Here is a 20,833-nt window from a genome sequence, read left to right as displayed (position 1 = left end):
ATTGAGATCCAAAAAGACGAGGTGTTGGGCGTCTTGAAAAATATTAATGTAGATAAGTCTCCAGGGCCTGATGGGAGGGCCTGGCTAGCTCCAAATACTGAAGGAAGCTAGAGAGGAAATTGCTGGGGCCTTGACAGAAATCTTTGGATCCTCACTGTCTTTAGGTGATGTCCCAGAGGACTGGAGAATAGCCAATGTTGTTCTTTTGTTTAAGAAGGGTAGCAAGGATAATCCAGGGAACTACAGGCCGGTGAGCCTTATGTCAGTGGTAGGGAAATTACTGGAGAGAATTCTTTGAATTTGCAGACGGTACTAAGATTGGTGGAGTAGCAGACAATGAAGGGGACTGTCAAAGAATACAGCAGAACATAGATAGATTGGAGAATTGGGTGGAGAAATGGCAGATGGAGTTCAATCCGGGCAAATGCGAGGTGATGCATTTTGGAAGATCCAATTCAAAAGCGAACTATACGGTAAATGAAAAAGTCCTGGGGAAAATTGATGTACAGAGAGATCTGGGTGTTCAGGTCCATTGTACCCTGAAGGTGGCTGCGCAGGTCGATAGAGTATTGACAGTCAGAGATATCCAGGTGTACAGATCCACAGGTCACTGACAGGGGCAGCACAGATGCATATAGGCACCAATGATATAGGTAAAAAAAACGGGATGAGGTCCTACAAGCAGAATTTAGGGAGTTGGGAGCCAAGTTAAAAAGTCGGACCTCAGAGGTAGTAATCTCAGGATTGCTACCAGTGCCACGTGGTAGTCAGAGTAGAAATGAAAGAATAGACAGGGTGAATGCGTGGCTTGAGAGATGGTGCAGGAGGTAGAGGTTCAGATTTTTGGGACATTCGGACCGGTTCTGGGGGAGGTGGGTCTACACATGGAACCAATGTCCTTGAGGGTGCTTTTGCTAACGCTGTTGGGGAGGGTTTAAACTAATGTGGTAGGGGGGATGGGAACCAAATGAGGAGGTTAGTGGACAGTAAGGAGGTAGTAACTAAAGCCTGTAAGGAACTAGATCATGAAGTCAGCGTGACTAAGGGGAAGGGTAGGCAGGGAGCAGATGATGAACGCAAAGGGACTGGTGGCCTGAGGTGCATTTGTTTTAATGCAAGAAGTTTAGTAGGTAAGGCAGATGAACTTAGGGTTTGGATTAGCACTGGGAGTATGATGTTATTGCTATTACTGAAACTTGGTTGAGAGAAGGGCATGATTGGCAATTAAATATCCCAGAATATCGATGCTTCAGGCGGGGTGGGTAAAAGGGGTGGAGGAGTTGCATTACTGGTCAGAGAGGCTATCACAGCTGTGCTGAAGGTGGGCACTATGGAGGACTCGAGCAGTGAGGCGATATGGGCAGAGCTGAGAAATAGGAAGGGTGCGGTAACAATGTTAGGGCTGTACTACAGACCTCCCAACAGCGAGCGTGAGATAGAGGTACAAATATGTAAACAGATTATGGAAAGATGTAGGAGCAACAGGGTGGTGGTGATAGATTTTAATTTTCCCAACATTGACTGGGATACACCTAGTGTCAGACAAAGAGGGCTTTGACAAAGAGTCATCAGACTCGAAATGTTCGCTCTTTTCTCTCCCTACAGATGCTGCCAGACTTGCTGAGATTTTCCAGCATTTTCCCTTTCGTTTCAGATTCCAGCATCCGCAATAATTTGCTTTTATCCAGTGTTTAACTCACTGCCACCTCTCTTCCAGGAATGCGTACCCTGAAGAAGTACTGCTCTTCTCTCCGACAGGATATCCGTAAGTCCCTCCCTCACTATCCTACTTCACAGCTTTCCATTTCTCTCTTAGTGTTGGACAAGGTATTTACCAAGACTCGCTTCCACAGCTATATTTCCTTCCTCAGTGACTGTCTTCATCTCCGACTTACCCCACTGGGATTTCAACTTAAACTCCACCCTGCATGTAACCTCCAGGATTACAGGTACCTCCAGGATATACAACATTCTTCCAACCGCTGCTCTCGCCGCATCCTGAAAGCCACACTCAGTGCCATGCGGCGCCACATGAAGATACTCAACATCTCTCTCCAGCAGCACCATCTTACTCTCTCTCAAAGCTGTTCCTGTCCCCAGTTTCATTTCATCCTTCGCATCATTCAACAGCTTTGACAAAGAGTCATTGGACTCGAAACGTTAGCTCTTTTCTCTCCCTACAGATGCTGCCAGACTTGCTGAGATTTTCCAGCATTTTCCCTTTCGGTTCATCTAGTGTCAGAGGTCTAGATGGAGCAGAGTTTGTCAGGAACATCCAGGAGGGTTTTCTAGAGCAGTATGTAAATAGTCCAACTCAGGAAGGGGCCATACTGGACCTGGTGTTGGGGAATGATCCCGGCCAGGTGGTTGAAGTTTCAGTCGGTGATTACTTTGGGAATAGTGATCACAATTCCGTAAGATTTAGAATACTCATGGACAAAGACGAGAGTGGTCCAAAAGGGGTGCTAAATTGGGGGAAGGCCAACTATACCAAAATTCGGCAGGAGCTAGGGAATGTGGATTGGGAGCAGCTGTTTGAAGATAAATCCACATTTGATATGTGGGAGGCTTTTAAGGAAAGGTTGATTAGAGTGCAGGACAGACATGTCCCTGTGAAAATGAGAGATAGAAATGGCAAGATTAGGGAACCATGGATGACAGGTGAAATTGTGAGACTAGCTAAGAGGAAAAAGGAAGCATACATAAGGTCTAGGCGACTGAAGACAGACAAAGCTTTGGAAGAATATCAGGAATGTAGGACCAATCTGAAACAAGGAATCAAGAGGGTTAAAAGGGTTAATGAAATATCTTCAGCAAACAGGGTCAAGGAAAGTCCTAAAGCCTTTCATTCATATATAAGGAGCAAGAGGGTAACTAGAGAAAGGGTTGGCCCACTCAAGGACAAAGGAAGAAAATTATGCGTGGAGTCAGAGAAAATGGGTGAGATTCTTTTTTTTAAATAATTTTTTTTAAAAAAATAATTTTTATTGAAAAATTTTGATTTTATACAACATTGACGCACCTTTTTTAAAAAAATTTAGAGTACCCAATTATTTTTTCCAATTAAGGGGCAATTTAGCGTAGCCAATCCACCTATCCTGCACATCTTTGGGTTGTGGGGGTGAAACCCACGCAGACATGGGGAGAATGTGCAAACTCCTCACGGACAGTGACCCAGGGCCGGGATTCGAACCCGGGTCATCAGCGCCGTAGGCAACAATGCTAACCACTGTGCCACCGTGCCGCCCAACATTGACGCACCTTAGTAAAATACCGAAAATAACAATAATATTAACAATCATATACATTCGCCCCATCCCCATGAACAACCCAGCATTTTAACAACAACGCAAATTAACACACTATAAAGTTACAGAATAAACACTACAATAATGCACCCCCCCCCCCCCCGCCCCCCCCCCCCCCCCCCCCCCCCCCCCCCCGGGGTTGCTGCTGCTATTGACCAAGTTACCTATCTCTGAGCCAGGAAGTCCAGAAAAGGCTGCCATCGTTTATAGAACCCTTGTATTGATCCTCTCAGGGCAAATTTGACCTTTTCCAATTTTATAAATCCCGCCATGTCACTGATCCAGGTCTCCACGCTTGGGGGCCTTGCATCCTTCCATTGTAACAGAATCCTTCGACGGGCTACTAGGGACGCAAAGGCCAGGACACCGGCCTCTTTCGCCTCCTGCACTCCCGGCTCTACCGCAACTCCAAAAATCGCGAGTCCCCACCCTGGTTTGACCCTGGATCCAACCACCCTCGACACCGTCCCCGCCACCCCCTTTCAGAATTCTTCCAGTGCTGGGCATGCCCAGAACATATGGGCGTGGTTCGCAGGACTCCCCGAACATCTGGTGCACCTGTCCTCATCCCCGAAGAACCTACTCATCCTAGTCCTGGACATGTGGGCCCGGTGCAGCACCTTAAATTGGATGAGACTAAGCCTCGCACATGAGGAGGAAGAGTTGACTCTCTCCAAGGCATCCGCCCAAGTCCCGTCCTCTATCTGCTCCCCGAGTTCCTCCTCCCATTTAGCCTTCAGCTCCTCCACTGACGACTCCTCCACCTCCTGCATTACCTTGTAGATGTTAGACACCTTCCCCTCTCCTACCCACACCCCCGAAAGCACTCTGTCCATCGTCCCCTGCGAGGGCAGCAAAGGGAATCCCTCTACCTGTCGCCTAGCAAACGCCTTTACCTGCAGGTATCTGAACATGTTCCCTTGGGGAAGGCCAAATTTATCTTCCAGTTCCCCCAGGCCCGCAAACCTCCCGCCAATAAAGAGGTCCCTCAATTTGCTGATGCCCGCCCTTTGCCACCCCCTGAATCCCCCATCCGTGTTCCCCGGGATGAACCGATGGTTGCCACCCAGTGGAGCCTCCATCGAGCCCCCTGTTTCCCCCCGATGCCGTCTCCACTGTCCCCAGATTCTTAGGGTCGCCGCCACCACCGGGCTCGTGGTAAACCTCTTAGGGGAGAGCGGCAACAGTGCCGTTACCATGGCACCCAGGCTCGTACCTCTACATGACGCCATCTCCATTCTTTTCCACGCCGCCCCTCCCCCCTCCATCACCCATTTACGTACCATTGACACATTGGCTGCCCAATAGTACCCCAGAAGGTTGGGCAGCGCCAGCCCGCCTCTATCCCTTCCTCGCTCCAGGAACACCCTCCTCACTCTCGGAGTCCCATGTGCCCACACAAAGCTCAGAATACTGCCGGTCACTCTCCTAAAGAAGGCCCTGGGGATAAATATGGGCAGGCACTGAAAAAGGAACAAGAACCTCGGAAGCACCGTCATTTTGATGGACTGTACCCTCCCCGCCAACGACAATGGCAGCATGTCCCACCTCCTGAACTCCTCCTCCATCTGATCTACCAGTCTGGTAAAGTTATGCTTGTGGAGAGCCTTGTGGAGAACTACCACTTGCACCCCCAGGTACCTAAAGCTCTCCCCTTCCCGCCTAAGCGGGAGCCTACCAATTCCTTCCTCCTGGTCTCCAGGGTGCACCACAAACACCTCGCTCTTGCCTAAGTTTAATTTATAACCTGAAAAGGTCCCAAACTCGGCTAGCAACTCCATCACTCCCGGCACCCCTCCCACCGGGTCCGCCACATACAGTAACAGGTCGTCGGCATACAACGACACCCTATGTTCCTCTCCACCTCGCACCAAGCCTCTCCACCTCTCTGAATCTCTCAACGCCATCGCCAGCGGCTCGATTGCCAGTGCAAACAACAAGGGGGACAGGGGGCAACCCTGCCTGGTCCCTCGGTAAAGCCGGAAGTACTCCGACCTCCTCCTATTCGTGGCCACGCACGCCATCGGGGCCTCATATAGCAGCCTTACCCATCTAATGAACCCTTCACCAAATCCAAACCTCCCCAACACCTCCCATAGGTACCCCCACTCCACTCTATCGAAGGCCTTCTCCGCATCCAGCGCCACCACTATCTCTGCCTCCCCCTCAATCGTCGGCATCATGATGACATTCAGCAATCTCCGCACATTCGTGTTCAGCTGCCTTCCCTTCACAAAACCTGTCTGGTCCTCGTGCACAACCCCTGGCACACAGTCCTCTATCCTGGTGACCAGGATTTTTGCCAGCACCTTAGCATCCACGTTGAGGAGAGATATGGGCCTGTATGAACCACTCTGCTGGGGGTCCTTGTCCTTCTTTAAAATTAATGAGATCAGCGCCCGCGATATCGTCGGGGGCAAAGTCCCCCCTTCCCACGCTTCGTTGAGTGTCCGCACCAGCAAGGGGCCCACTAGGTCCACAAACTTTTTATAAAATTCCACCGGGAACCGGGTGCCTTCCCTGACTGCATCTGCCCGATCCCCTTAACTAGCTCCTCCAGCTCAATCGGCGCACCCAGCCCCTCCACCTTCTCCTCCTGCACCTTCGGGAAAGAAAGCCTGTCAAGGAACCTCTCCATTCCCCTCCTCTCCCCCGTTGGCTCCGACCGGTACAGTTTCCCGTAAAAGTCCTTGAATACCTCATTCACCTCTACCCCCTTCCGCACCACATTCCCACTCTTGTCTCTCACTCCAGCAATCTCCTTGGCCGCATCCCGCTTACGGAGCTGATGAGCCAGCATCCTACTCGCCTTTTCACCATGTTCGTACACTGTCCCTTGTGCCTTCCTCCACTGTGCCTCCGCCTTTCTAGTGGTCAGCAAATCAAATTTAGCCTGCAGGCTGCGCCTCACCCCCAACAGTCCCTCCTCTGGTGCCTCTGCATACCTCCTGTCCACCTCCAGCATCTTTCCCACCAGTCTATCCCTCTCACTCCTCTCGCTCCTCTTCCTGTGTGCCCGGATGGATATCAGCTCCCCACGAATTACTGCCTTCAGGGCTTCCCAGACCATCCCCACCTGAACCTCCCCCGTATCATTCACCTCAAGGTACCCCTCAATACTTGCCCGGGCCCTCCTACACACCTCCTCCTCTGCCAACAACCCCACATCCAACCGCCACAACGGACGTTGGTCCCGCACCGCCCCCATCTCCAACTCTATCCAATGCGGAGCGTGGTCGGAGATTGCAATGGCCGAATACTCGGCCTCCTCCACTCTCGGAATCAGTTCCCTACTCACCACGAAGAAATCTATCCGAGAGTAGACCCTATGTACGTGGGTGAAGAAAGAGTACTCGCGTGCCCTCGGCCTCACAAACCTCCATGGATCTACCCCACCCATCTGGTCCATAAACCCTCTCAGTACCTTGGCCGCCGCCGGCCTCCTACCCGTCCTAGAGCTGGACCGATCCAGTGAAGGATCCAACACCGTATTAAACCTCCTGCCTCCAGAACCGGGATCTGTCCCAACATACGCCTCATAAAGCCCACATCATCCCAATTTGGGGCATACACACTAGCCAGTACCACCTTCTCTCATTGTAGCATGCCCCTAACCATAACATACCTACCCCCCTTATCCGCCACCACCTTCGATGCCTCAAACAACACATTTTTCCCCACCAGAATCGCCACTCCCCGGTTCTTCACATTCAACCCCGAGTGGAAAACCTGCCCCACCCATCCCTTCCTCAGGCGGACCTGGTCCGCCACCCTCAGGTGGGTCTCCTGAAGCATTGCCACATCCGCCTTTAGCCCCTTCAGGTGAGCCAGTACCCTCGACCGCTTCACCGGCCCATTCAACCCTCTCACATTCCAGGTGACCAATCGGATCAGAGGGCGTCCCGCCCCCCCTCCCCGTCGGCTAGCCATAGCCCGTCGACTGCCCGCCCCAGGCCAGCACCCCCTGTGCGACCCCGTCCCCATAGCGACAACCCCTCACCTCTGACCCCCCCGGCCCCCACCAGCTCCTTCTTGACCCTACCAGCAGCAACCCGGTATTCCCCTTTCCCCCCCTCCCTTCCCCCCAGGCTAGGAACCCTCCCAGCCGCGAACCGTCCTCCATTGTACTTCCGTGGGTCAGCTAAGTTCTGCTGACCCCGGAAACTCCCGCCAATAGCCCGACCCCTCCCGAAGTGGGATCATCCCCCAATCTATCCCTCCTCCTGGCACCGCTCCAGCGCGGGGAAGAACCAGTTAAGGCCCCGCCTCCCCGTCACCGTCTCCACCCCCCAGCCCCGCAGCACGGGAAACCAGAGGAAAGCCCGCGCTTTCGCCCTGCCCCACCACACCCTTCTGACGCAGCTCCCAAATATCAGCCCCCCTCCATACCCCCACTCCGACATAGAATACAACATACCCCCCCGACCCTCCCCGCAAGATACACAGCCCAAACAATGCCCCAAGCACAAAAACAAAAACATAGCAGAACAACCCCTCTGTAAATAACCATATTAAAATTGCAAAAGTACTAAAACAAGAAGAAATAAACAGAAGAAAAAGAGAACACAGCAACAGCCGAATCCAGCACTAATATCTTACAGCCGACCTCGCAACCCCCAACCCCTAGTTCAAGTCCAGTTTCTCCATCCGCACGAAGGCCCACGCCTCCTCCGGGGAATCGAAATAATGGTGCCGGTCCAAATAAGTTACCCACAGGCGCGCGGGCTGCAACATTCCGAACTTTATCTTTTTTCTATAAAGCACCTCTTTCGTCCGATTAAATCCGGACCGCCGCTTAGCCACCTCCGCACTCCAGTCCTGGTAGATCCGCACTACCCCATTCTCCCAATTGCTGCTCTTCACCTTCTTGGCCCAGCGCAGCACGCACTCCCGATCACTGAACCGGTGGAACCTCACCAGCACCGCACGCGGGGGTTCATCTTCCTTGGGCCTCCTGGCCAGCACCCTGTGCGCTCCCTCCAGCTCCAAGGGCAGATGGAAAGACCCGGCCCCCACTAGCGAATTCAGCATTACAGCCACATAGGCTGTCAGGTCCGATCCCTCCAGCCCCTCCGCAAGGCCCAAGATCCGCAGGTTTTTCCGCCTCATGCGGTGATCCAGCTCCTCGAAGCGGTCCTGCCACTTCTTGTGGAGTGCCTCGTGCCTCTCCACCTTACTCACGAGGACCACGGCCTCCTCCTCTCGTTCAGTGGCCTGCGTCTGCAACTCCTTGATGGTAGCACCCTGGGTGGACTGAATCTCTGACAGCCTTCTGTTCGTTTCCTGCAGAGAGCTCAGTACTTCATCCTTGAATTCTTTAAAGCAGTGCAGGAGATCAGTTTGTTGCTCCTGGGCCCAGAGTCTCCATTCCTCTGGAGCTCTGTCGGCGGCCATCTTGGATCCCTTCCCCCCATTTTTTCTGAGGAGCTGCTGCTGTTTTTTCCCCCTTTCCACTCCAAATTCGAGGCATGGACTGCGGGGAAAGTCGTTCAGCACACCTTCCCCCACCCGGAGACGTCGAAAAATTTCCGTTTTGGGCTCTCAAAAGAGCCGAAAAATCTCTTTAAAACGGGAGCTCCCAAATCTGTGGCTTGTTACTCCATCACAGCCACCGGAAGTCCCCCAAAATGGGTGAGATTCTTAACGAGTACTTTGCATCGATATTCACCGAGGAGAGGGACATGACAGATGTTGAGGTTAGGTTGGATTACTCTAGGTCAAGTCGGCATAAGCTAGCTGTTCACCCTCCCCCTTCAGAATGCTCTGCAGCCTAATGGTTTGGCTGTAATCAACCACCATCCGGAACTTTTCCCCGGTCTTGACGACCACCACCTGAGCTCTCCAGGGGCTATTGCTGGCCTCGATGACTCCCTCCCGCAAGAGACGCTGGACCTTGGACCTAATGAACGTCCTGTCCTGCACGCTATACCGCCTGCTTCTGGTGGCGACCGGCTTGCAGTCAGCGGTGAGGTTTGCGAAGAGAGGGGGAGGGTCGACTTTTAGGGTCGCGAGGCTGCATATGGTGAGTGGGGGCAGGGGCCCCCCCGAACTTCAGGGTTAGGCTCCTGAGGTTACATTGGAAGTCGAGTCCCAATAGGAGAGGAGTGCAGAGGTCTGGGAGCACATATGATTTAAAGTTAGCGTACTCAGCGCCCTGTATAGCTAGAGTTGCAGTAGTGCACCCTTGGATTTGCACCGAGTGCGACCCAGAGGCGAGGGAGATGGTTTTTTGCGCCGGGAAAATTGGGATCAAGCAGCGTCTTACCATGTCCGGGTGAATGAAGCTCTCTGTGCTCCCGGAGTCGAAGAGGCAAGGCGTCTCGTGCCCGTTAACCCGGACGGCCATCATGGAGCTCCGGAAGTGCTTGGGTCGTGACTGGTTCAGGGTGACCACGCTAAGCTGCGGGTAGCCGGCGGCGTGATCGGAGGTGCTGGGGCGGCCTTGCGATGGCTGTCCATATTGATCATATGCGTCGAGCGGCGTAGCAGATGGCGGCCAAGATGGCGGCCACCGTTGGTCAAGCGTGGCGGGCGGTGAGGAAGATGGCGTCCAAGATGGCGGCCCCCATGGATCGCACGTGGCCGGCCGTGTGGGGGAGGATGGCCAAGGTGGCAGCCCCGGCGTTGCACATGCTGTGAGGGCTGGAAGATGGCAGCCCCCACTGATAGCACGAGGCTGATGATGTGACTGCAGGGGATGGAGTCGGCAGGCACGCTGCCACACTGCGGGGTCTGCGGGTCTGTGAGTCTGAGGATCGGGCCTGTGAGTTAGAGTTCTTAGACCTGGCCAGGCAGACTTTGGCAAAATGTCCTTTTCTCCCGCAGCTGCTGCAGTTCGCTTTGCAGGCCGGGCAGAGCTGTCGGGGGTGTTGAGACTGGCTGCTAAAATAGCAGAGTAGCCCCCCATGATGGGCGGGTGGCTGCGCGGCACAGGCCTGGGGTAGTCACGAGGGGGTCGCGTGGTCAGCCGGGAACGCAGTAAGGCTCTGAAACGCAACCTCCAGAGAGGTGGATAACTTTACCGTGTCGTCCAGGTCCTGGGCCCCCTGAGGCGCCTTCTCACATAATTCGACCGGACTCCTGCCACGTAGACATCTCGGACGGCGAGTTCCATGTGCTGAGTGGCCGTAATGGCCTGGTAATTACAGTTGCGTGCGAGGACTTTGAGGTCGAGTAGGTAGTCATCTAGTGTCACGTGTGAACCTCGTTCACGGGCCATACGTAGAGGCGTTCGAGCGTCGCTAGGGCTTATGAGGAGGCCTTGTCGAGCTGAACAGAAATTCGATGGCTCACCCGTGCGTGGAGGAGGCTCAGCTTCTGTTCATCGGTGACGGACGGTGTGGAAGAGGCAACGAGATAGGCCTTGAAGCATCGAAGCCAGTGCGAAAAAATGTCTTTCGCCTCCGCAGCCTGCGGATCAAGTTCCAGTCGATCAGGTTTGAAGGCTGATTCCATAGTTGTGTTTAAGCTGATTAAATTAATGCGACCATTAATTCACTCAGAGACACGAGTGGAAGCAAACAGAGGTTTTAATCAGCTTAGAACAGTGCCTGCCTGCGACTGGTACAATACGTTGAACCTCCTACAGCTCTTTATACTTCCTTTCAAGGCGAGGAGCCATGGGCGCAGTGGCGTGCAGAGGTCTGGTGATGCCCAGGGCAAATCTTGATTGTATGCCCCAAAGACTCAAGTATAAGGCCTAATATACTGAGAAATATTATGAGAAAGGAAAACATTTTGAATATATAAACATAGATGAAACATGAAATAAACGCTTTATTCGATTTTAATATAAATCAATCAAATTTATTAAGTTCTTTTCCCCAAATGATACCTCCTGTCACAAAACACCTGAACTACTTCACTTTTTACATCAGCTGTGAGAAATTCTTTTTCAATGCTTATTAAAGCCAGGTTGGTCAATCGCTCCTATGACATAGAAGACCTCAGATATGTTTTTATTAATTTCAGTTTTGAAAATGATCTTTCACGGCTGGCGACTGAAAATGCGATTGTAAGCAGTAATCTGTATGAAACACACAGCATCGGAAAGACATCCCTCCCATACTGCAGTAAAGACTCCAGAGCATCTTTAGGATCAGGGGGAACTCTATTCAGGGCAGCACAGTAGCATTGTGGATAGCACAATCGCTTCACAGCTCCAGGGTCCCAGGTTCGATTCCGGCTTGGGTCACTGTCTGTGCGGAGTCTGCACATCCTCCCCGTGTGTGCGTGGGTTTCCTCCGGCTGCTCCGGTTTCCTCCCACAGTCCAAAGATGTGCAGGTTAGGTGGATTGGCCATGATAAATTGCCCTTAGTATCACAAATTTGCCCTTAGTGTTGGGTGGGGTTACTGGGTTATGGGGATAGGGTGGAGGTGTTAACCTTGGGTAGGGTGCTCTTTCCAGGAGCCGGTGCAGACTCGATGGGCCGAATGGCCTCCTTCTGCACTGTAAATTCTATATCTATAATTCTATATCTATTCCCTCCAGCTTGAAGGAGCATCACAAAATCAATAATTTCGTCATATAACTGAATTGCAACCACATCATTGTCATAATAATTTGCAAAGTCTGAACATTCCTTTTTTAATTTCTCTCTTTCTTGTTCATCTTCAATCACTACTGAATTCAAGTTCAGAAGAAAAGAAAATCGGTCACTGAGTCTTTGAAGACGGACACTGCGGTCTTCAATTTCAGTTTTTAATCTGTTCACAATCTCTACCATTACTCTATTCATTTCTTCTTATGCCGTCAGTCCACTATCTCTTGCTGACTCTCCAGGCATTATTCTTCTTCTCCTTGTTCGTGCAATTGGTATTCCCCAATTTTCACAATATTCATTGGCTAAATCTATTGCATTGTGGATAATTTCGTCATTCTTCAAATTCAAGATATGAATAAGTCCTCTCAGATCACAAGAAGCTTCATGGAACCCCATTTTCGGATCCTGCAAGCGTTTTGAGACTTTTTCCACTGATGATAAAACTGAGTACCAAAAATTTAATAAAGCTATAAACGGGAACTGTTGAATAGAGTTAAGTAGCGATCCTGCATCAGATTTAGTTTCCCTTGAAAATTCTCCTTCCAGCAGGTGTTGAAGGCTTGCAATAACGTTGTCACACTCTTCGTGGATTACTTGCACAGCATCATGGTTGGAACTCCATCTTGTGTCACACTGTCTTTTCACAGTCCGAGTGACAAATGATTTTAACACTTCCCAACGAGAAGTAGATGAAGAAAAAAAAGTAAAGAGTTTTTCTAGAATGCAAAAAAATGTAACAACAACAGGTTGCACCTCACTTGCATGGACACAGGCCAAATTGAGGCTGTGGTTCTCGCAGTTCACAAACACAGCTTTTGGGTTAACTTCAAGAATTTTTTGTTGAACACCTCCTCTCACTCCAGCCATAACTGCTGCGTTACATATGCTTGACCACGACAGTCATTCATGGAAATTTTGTCTTCTTCCAATTTTTCCTGAATTTTATTTACCAGGCTGACTGCATCTTTCTTGTTGACTTGAAAAAATCCCAGCAATGTCTCCTTTATTTCTACTTTTCTGTTTTCATCAATATGAACGTAACGCAGAATTTCAGAAACCTGATCTTCATGGGCAATATCTGGAGTTGAATCCAGCATTATGCTAAAATATTTTGCGTCCTTAATTTCGGAAATTATATTTTTCTTGACAGTTTCACCAAGAAGATTGATTATTTCGTTTTGAATTCTGTTGGACAAGTAGGTGACACTTTTTGGTTTCTCTTTCCCTCTCTGCAAGTGTTTTGCTAAGATGTCATCATATTTGGCCAAAAGTCTGATTGTTGCTAGAAAGTTTCCTGTATTTTCACTGACTGTCTCCCCTGGCTCTGATAACCCAGATATTCCTTCTCCTCGATGTCCACGATAGGCCAGATTCTGTTTTGCCAGAAAGGATATAACCTCGACAATTATAGCTTTCCATCTTTTCTTTTCAGCAGACATTTGCTGTTGAAGTTCAGCATCTATCGTAGTTGAATGATGGAGTCAAACTACGAGGTTCAGGTATTCCCTCATGTGAGCTCTATGAGAAGGGTTTTTCTCATGGTCAGGTATTCTTGGATTTAATTTTCTCCAAGTGGAGAAACCGTCTTCCTTTCCAAAGTTTGACACAGACGACAAATGCTCCTTTGAAAACAAAAAGCAAACAAAACAGTAGCATGCTTTCTGATATGGAGAGTATAACAACCATTTTCTCTCCACAATTTCTCCGTTTGTGGAAACTTTATCAAACCATTGTTTGGAAAATCATCTCCCATCCTTCTCAGCAAATGAACCACTTTTATTCTGATATCTTTCAGGGCCATGTTGTAATATTGTCATCTTCAAATGATCTGGAATCGGTTTCTTCAAACAGCCAAAATCGCTTCTTTGCAAAAATATGCTAAAATCTTCTTTATTTTCTTCACATGGATCATCATCCTGACAACGAGACTGAGGAGAGAGAGTATTATGTTCTGACCGAGCTGAATCCGTATCAGAAAAATCCTTCTCTGCACCCACATCATCTTTTACTTCTCCAGGTTCGCCTACTTCTTCTTTACTTCTTTTTATCCATGCATCTAATGCCCCTCTTTGATGGGACTCTTCTTCGACTCTGGCCCTCTTTTTTTTCCTGTTCTGTGCTCCACTCGGTTGTACACAAAATACTCGTAATATTTCATTTTCTATCTCAAAAACCGTAAGAAGCATGAGAAAATGGGAAGAAAATGGTAAACAATCGGTCAGTTGCAGACGGATAAACCATATTTAATTTCTTTGTTCCTTCGTATCAAATTATTTCACACTGATTCTCCACTGATAATTTTGTGCAATTTATATCATAGACTTGCAAATTAGTGGTATCTGTATTCGAATATTAGCATGTTAAGGAATAAATGTCTCCTATTCCGAGATTAAATGCCATAGCAGTCCTCTGATCATCCAGGCTTCACTCTTACTACATCCCACGTAAATATTTCATTAAATATCACCAAAAAACCTATAAAAAACATAGTTGCACCCGTTCTAGAGCTATTCACTGACCTCTTTATCTTTGTCATCTCTAAGGTATAGGACGGCTGCCTGGTCCAGTTGACAGCTATAGAGAGGGTGCAGAGAAGAGTTTTAAAATGGATCAAAAGATAAAGAATATCAGTTCTGTGGATGGACTGGAGAAAAAGGGAATGTTGCCCCGGGAGAAGATTGAGAGATTTAATGGAGATGTGTTAAAACTTGTGAAGGGTCTGGACAGATTAGATAAGATGGGGCTATTCCCATTGGCGGAAGAGCCAAGAACCAAAGAACACAGGTTTCAATTGATCGGCAAGAGAAGCAATGGCAACATTCAGAAAAAAAGTGTTTGTGCAGCGAGTGGTTTGGATGTGGAATGCAGTGCCTGAGAGTGTGAAGGACGTAGGTTCAACTAAAGCTTTGAAAAGGGAGTTGGAGAAGTGCCTGAAGGGAACGAATTTTCCGGGTGGTGGGCAAGGTAGGAGTGAGGCAAAGTGAAGCGTTCTTCCAGGCTGCCAACATGGACAGGGTGAGCAGCCTCACTGGGTGCAGCAGCCATTCTATAACACGATGTGGAGATGCCGGCGTTGGACTGAACACACTAAGAAGTCTTACAGCACCAGGTTATTCACCTGAGGAAGGAGCAGTGCTCCGAAAGCTAGTGTTTGAAACAAACCTGTTGGACTTTAACCTGGAGTTGGAAGATTCTTACTGTTCTATAACACAGGGTTGGGCAAGGCCAGGCCATTCGGGCCGTCAGCCCTGCACAGGCTCCTTCCAACTTCGCCTCATTCCCCCTTCTACTTGCTTCCGAATAACCTCCGCCAATTCCCCACGAGGGCAGCACGGTAGCATGGTGGTTAGCATAAATGCTTCACAGCTCCAGGGTCCCAGGTTCGATTCCCGGCTGGGTCACTGTCTGTGTGGAGTCTGCACGTCCTCCCCGTGTGTGCGTGGGTTTCCTCCGGGTGCTCCGGTTTCCTCCCACAGTCCAAAGATGTGCAGGTTAGGTGGATTGGCCATGCTAAATTACCCGTAGTGTCCTAAAAAGTAAGGTTAAGGGGGGGTTGTTGGGTTAGGGGTATAGGGTGGATACGTGGGTTTGAATAGGGTGATCGTTGCTCGGCACAACATCGAGGGCCGAAGGGCCTGTTCTGTGCTGTACTGTTCTATTCTATAGAGTTGAGCCCAAAGCCGTGGGGCAGAAATCATAGCTTTTCAAGTATTATTTCGCAAAAAGCACTCGTTCGTTAAAAACGCACCCAGGGGTGGCATTGCCGTAGATTCGGGAGAATTCGCGCCCTTTCTGTTCCCGCTCCAGCCGCCGAGTGGAAAGCCGCCTCTGCACCAGCGGCGACCGCGGTGCGCAGGCGCGCTCCGGTCGACCGCGGTGCTCAGGCGCGATCCATTCTCTGATTGAATGCCCCCATCCAATGGATGCCCGGGGCCAACGCACCGTCGGCCCCCCCCTCTGCACGCCACTGCCCGACCCCATCTGCTGCATAAATGTTCCCGATTCCTTAGCCATGCCTCTTTTATCCACATTCGGGGTTCAATCGGTCAGTCAGTGGGTCCTGCACGCAGTTCAAGTCGCCCCCCATAATCAGTCAGTGTGTGTCAAGGTCGGGGATTTCCGCCAAGGTAGAACATAGAACAGCACAGAACAGGCCCTTCGGCCCACGATGTTGTGCCGAACGTTTGTCCTAGATTAAGAATAAATTAATCTACACCCCAGCTTCTACAGTAATCCATGTACCTATCCAATAGCTGCTTGAAGGTCCATAATGTTTCCAACTCAACTACTTCCACAGGCAGTGCATTCCATGCCCCCCCTACTCTCTGGATAATGAACCTACCTCTGACATCCCCCCTATATCTTCCACCTCTGTATGTGTGGCACTGGGCACGTCCCGTCTCCAACCTCTTGATCACCTTAAATTTATGTCCCCTTGTAATGGTTTGTTCCACCCGGGGAGTCTTCTTTGTGAATTCTGTGTCGTCCCAGTTGGGAGCGTACACATTTACCAGTAAAACCGGTGCCCCTTCCGGGACACCGCTGACCATGACATACCATCCCGTCGATCCATAACTGTTCTGATCTCAGTAAATCTCGTCCTCTTGCTGATCCCTATGGCCACTCCCCTAGCCCTCGTTCCGTAGCATGAATGGTATGTCTGTCCCACACAGCCCTTCCTGACCAGCGGTTTGTCCTTCTGCAGGTAGATAATGTCGGCCTTCAGGCTTCTCAAGTGGGCAAAGACTCTGGATCTTTTCACCGGGCCGTTATGTCCCCTTATATTCCAGGTGACTATCCTGATAGGGGGTTTCTGACCCCCCGGTCCTGTGGGATCACCCAGATTTAGCTGTTGGATGCGCCCTGCACTCCGGGGTTTCCCTTTGTGTCGGGAGCCTCCAAAGGAGCTGCTTTCGGTGCCCACATAATTTCTCTGCCTGCTCCATGCCCGTTGAAGCCTGTGCCTATCTTGATACCAACACTTTACTATCGTTTTTGATGTGTTGGGATGACTGGGTCGATGTGGACTGCACTTGATGCAGTGTAGCAAGAGATAGACTTCCAACTCTTGATGAGATGCAACACGATTTTATTTAACATCTAAACTATTATACATGTTCAACTGTGAATTGACACTATGCTACCGCATGGTGTTTGCACTGGCTAGCTCATGAGCTCTGACTGTCTCAGAGGCTTGGTCCCGAGAGAGCGGGAAAACTGGTGCCCTCTGGCTTTATAGTGGTAGTGTCCTGTCTGGTGATTGGCTGCTCTGTTCTGTGTGCTTACTGGTCATCCTGTGTGTCAATCACTGCCTGTCTGCACTCCATTATATACATATTATGACATCTCCCCCTTTTTTTTTTACATTGTTTGTGTTCAGATAATAAATAGTAAGGTGCATGTGCGTGTGGACATGTATATGTGTGTGACTATATACAGAATGTGCTAAAATGAACTTATATACATAGGAAGGTGTCGCTAGTGCAGATATAGGGCAGGTGAAATGGTAGAAACGCTATTTACAGAGGTCAAAACGATGAGGTAACAAAATTGTGCAAAAGTTCAGTCTATAAGTTTCGTCTTTGTGGCGGGTGACAAATTCTGGTTGACCGCCTCAAGGGTGGATCAGGGGCCGCCTGCACTTGGATAGGCGGGACTGCCGGCAATGCGGTGGTCGCAGAGGCCGGCAGGATTGCTGGTAGATTGGTGGCCTCGTGGTAGGGCACGTCCGGAGGAAGCATTGTGGGAGGCGGGACGTCACGGTTGGGTGGCGGGCGTGGAACTCTGCGCAGCGCCCATCTGTTCCGTCGTAGGAAGGAGCCATCAGCCATGCGGACGAGGAACGATCTCGGGGCCACTTGCTTGACCACCACAGCTGTGGCGGACCAGCCGCTGTCAGGCAGCTGTACACGAACACAATCATTTGAGACCAGCTCGGGGAGATCTGTGGCATGAGCGTCTGATGCTGATTTCTGTTGGGCCCGAGACTGCTGCATCTTCTGTATGACCATGAGGTGGTCAAGGTCTGGAACATGGATGGCTGGAACCGTGGTTCGCAGAGTGCGATTCATGAGCATCTGCGCTGGAAACAACCCGGTGGACAGCGGGGCAGCTCTGTATGCCAGAAGTGCCAGGATGAAGTCGGAGCCTGAGTCTGCAGCCTTGCATAGTAATCTCTTGACGATATGGACCCCTTTCTCAGCCTTACCGTTTGACTGCGGGTAGTGGGGGCTGGAGGTGACGTGACGGAAGTTGTACAGCCGGGCAATGTCAGACAACTCCTGGCTGTAAAAACAGGGACCCGTTGTCACTCATCACCGTGAGCGGTATCTCATGTCTGGCAAATGTTTCTTTGCATGCTTTAATCACTGCCTTCGACATGACATCAGACAGTTTCTTCGGGGTAATTGGAGAAGTAGTCGACCAGGACTACTTCTCCAGTAGTCGACCATGGTCATGCCCCTTGGCGTGGAACAGGTCGACACCGACTTTGGACCACGGGGAGGTCACTATCTCATATTGCTGCAGAGTTTCTTTGGGTTGAGCAGGCTGACATTTTTGACATGTAGGGCAGTTGAGGACCGTGTTGGCAACGTCCTGGCTAATGCCCAGCCAGTAGACTGCCTCCCAAGCTCTGCGTCGACATTTCTCAACCCCCAGGTGACCCTCGTGGATTTGGACGAGCACCATAGTTCGCATGCTCTGCGGAATCATGATTCTATCGAGCTTCATAAGGATGCCGTCCTGCACCGTCAGGTCGTCCTTGACGTTGTAAAACTGGGGACACCGTCCCTTCTGCCAGCCATTCATGAGGTGCTGCATCACACGCTGTAGCAGAGGATCCTTGGCTGTCTCCTCACGAATTTGAACGACCTTCTCATCAGAGGCCTGAAGGTTGGAGGCACACAATTGCATCTGTGCATTGATTTGGCAGACAAAGTCAGTTTGCTCACACGGTGTGGTGATAGACCTGGAAAGGGCATCTGCAACAATGAGTTCATTGCCTGGCGTGTAGACAAGTTCAAAGTCGTAGCGGCGTAGCTTGAGAAGGATTCGTTGTAACTGGGGTGCCATGTCGTTTAAGTCCTTCTGGATGATGTGGACTAATGGCCTGTGGTCTGTCTCAACCGTGAATTTTGGGAGGCCATACACATAGTCGTGGAACTTGTCACTTCCCGTTAGGAGGCCCAGGCATTCCTTCTCAATTTGAGCTTACTGTTGCTCAATGGGCGCCATGGCTCTTGTCATAATATACACCAGTATATCATGGTGCAGACACACACTGATGGACACACACAGGGACCAATCAACATGTACAAACACCACAGCCAATCACCAGTTAGAATACACACACTATAAAGGCAGAGGGCACCACGGTTCCCACTCATTCTGGGTGCTGCCTCTGAGTGTAACAAGAACTCATCCAGCCCAGCACTGACTCACAACACGTGCTGAGAGAATCAACTGGTTCGGACAAGGCTTAGGTCTCTAGTTTAAGTTAGCATCATTTAGACCCACAGTCATCGTGTTAGTTAGTTAGAAGTAGTTAATAAAATTGAGTTGAACCTTCATCAGTGTTGAAAGTCTCTGTTCATCTCTCAAGTCTACACTAGCCAACACTTCATGATACCAGGAGTTGAGGAATGCTCGCACTTCTGAGACCTACCTTTCAGTGATCTGCCTTCCACCAGTCTTGCGCTATCGTACAGAATGGATTCCACTCGCCCGCCGCCGCCTTTCCGCATTGCAGGGAATCTGGGCTCGAACTGGAAACTTTTCAAACAGCGCTTCCAGCTGTACCTCGAAGCCAGGGACCTGGAAGCTGCCTTGGACGCACGGGAGATTTCTCTCTTCCTCTTCACAGCCGGTGACCACACTCTGCACATTTACAACTCGATGAGGGGGAGGACAAATCGAAGTTCAAGACCATAATTCTGAAGTTCGACAGCCACTGCGCGGTCGAGGTCAACAAGAGCTTCGAGAGATACATGTTTCAGCAGCGAATTCAGGGTAAGGACGAGCCTTTCCAGTCCTTTATTACCCACCTCCGCGTCCTTGCGCAGTCCTGCAACTACGGGTCCACCTCTGACTCCATGCTCCGTGACCAGATTGTTTTTGGTGTTCAATCTGAGCCCCTGCACCAGCAGCTACTAAAAGTAAAGCAGCTCACTCTCTCCACGGCCATTGAGACCTGTGTACTTCATGAACATGCTTCCACGCTTCCTGCATCCAGGCTGCTGAAACGGCGCGGCAAGCCCCTTACGAGGCAGAACGGGTCCAAATGATTAAATCTTTTCAGGCTCTGGATCTGAACGATGGCGGGCATTTCGTGCGCTTTTTGCAGAGTCCCGCATTTCCATGCAGCGAGTGTGCTGATGTCACGGACCGCTTCGCGCAGGTGCGCGCTATGCTGGATCGCCCTGCGCATGCGCGGTGGCGCGACGAAAGTCCCGACTCTCCGGCTTGCGACAACTGCGGCTCCGCCCACTTAAAGCGGCAATGTCCCGCGAAGTCCTGACGCTGCCTGCAGTGTGGCAAACGAGGCTGCAATGTGCAAATATTCCATGCCTGCTGTTTTTCGAAGGTCCACCCAGCCCCACAAAGACGTCAGGGCTATCCGACCTGCCATCAATGAACCTACTCTAGACCTTGATTCCGACTGTGCCTGCAATGACCCACAGGTCCCGTTCCAAATCGGCGTTGTTACTACGAACAAGATGTCCCCCAAGCGTGGCACTGAACCCGTCCACGTCCACAGCGTCAGCCAGGATGATGAGTGGTGTGCCACCCTCACGGTCAACCGGTCCCCTGTCAGGTTCTGCCTGGACACTGGCGCTTCTGCCAATCTCATTGCGTCGTCTGATTTTCGCAAGCTCTGCATACAGCCTGCTGTCCTGCCATCTGCGTGTAAATTGCTGGACTACAATGGCAATGCCATCGCCGCCAGCGGCTCCTGCCGCCTTGAGGTGACACATTGTGCT

The sequence above is a fragment of the Scyliorhinus canicula genome, chromosome 12, assembly GCF_902713615.1.
Source record: "Scyliorhinus canicula chromosome 12, sScyCan1.1, whole genome shotgun sequence".
Classification (NCBI taxonomy): domain Eukaryota; kingdom Metazoa; phylum Chordata; class Chondrichthyes; order Carcharhiniformes; family Scyliorhinidae; genus Scyliorhinus; species Scyliorhinus canicula.
The sequence above is the reverse complement of the archived record's forward strand: the minus strand, read 5'-3'. Positions refer to the sequence as shown.